We start from the raw sequence: 971 nt of genomic DNA, 5'->3' as shown, positions 1-971 counted from the left end.
TACGAGACAGATCGATTTAATTTAAAGCTGTAGAATATGGATAATTACGCGCTTAGTAGCTGGAGAAAGTTGAGTAGAAATAGAATTTGCTTTACTTAATAAAATAGAAATGTAAAGTATATCTGTACCAGTACAAGTATACACGGTACGGTATAAAGTTACTGAACCTCTGTTAAATGAGCACACTATCGTAAACCGTCAGTAAAGCGACGGGAGCTTGCACTAATATATATATATATATATATATTATGCAGTATGAATGAGTGGGTAAGAGTGTTCCACATAGCTAAAAGTGGAGAGTTACTGTAAGATTAGAGAAATGCGGTATGTATATCAGTATATGTCATACACTCTACTACTACACAGTACACGGTATAAAGTTACTGAACCTCTGACAGGTCTACGACAAATGGTAATACTATCTGTTAAATGAGCACATTATCGTAAACCGTCAGCAAAGCGACGGGAGTTTGCACTAGTATCCATTCAAACCGCTACGCGTTGCAATAACGATACATGCAGAGTGGTCCAATTGGGGAATAATTCCTACATCAGGTGAACATACACATATAAGTGTGTAATGTAACTTAGTATTGTGATTGTAGACTGTTAGCCATGTTTAGTATAGTGTAGGGTAGATATTTATCCTAAGAGATATTTGGTAGCCATAACTATAGACTGTAGTGGTATACTGTAGACTCTATGCTAGAGTACAGATGACTATATACTGTACAGTAAGGTGTTGAGTTACTAATAAGGTTATAGGTAAAAATAAAACTGTAAATCATATATTCGGATATGGTTAATTCATTGTACTTTGGCTGGTGTGAATAATGTCTACGTAAATACTGAAGTCGTATCCATATCGGATTAATGATGGTCCGCAGTAGAATAGAGTTACTAAGAATAATTTAACTACATTAGGTGTAAAATCAGGTAAAAGGTTGCCGTGCGGATGTGAGCTGCGAATG

The sequence above is a fragment of the Trichoplax adhaerens genome, genomic scaffold (assembly GCF_000150275.1).
Source record: "Trichoplax adhaerens TRIADscaffold_79 genomic scaffold, whole genome shotgun sequence".
Taxonomy (NCBI): domain Eukaryota; kingdom Metazoa; phylum Placozoa; class Uniplacotomia; order Trichoplacea; family Trichoplacidae; genus Trichoplax; species Trichoplax adhaerens.
The sequence above is the reverse complement of the archived record's forward strand: the minus strand, read 5'-3'. Positions refer to the sequence as shown.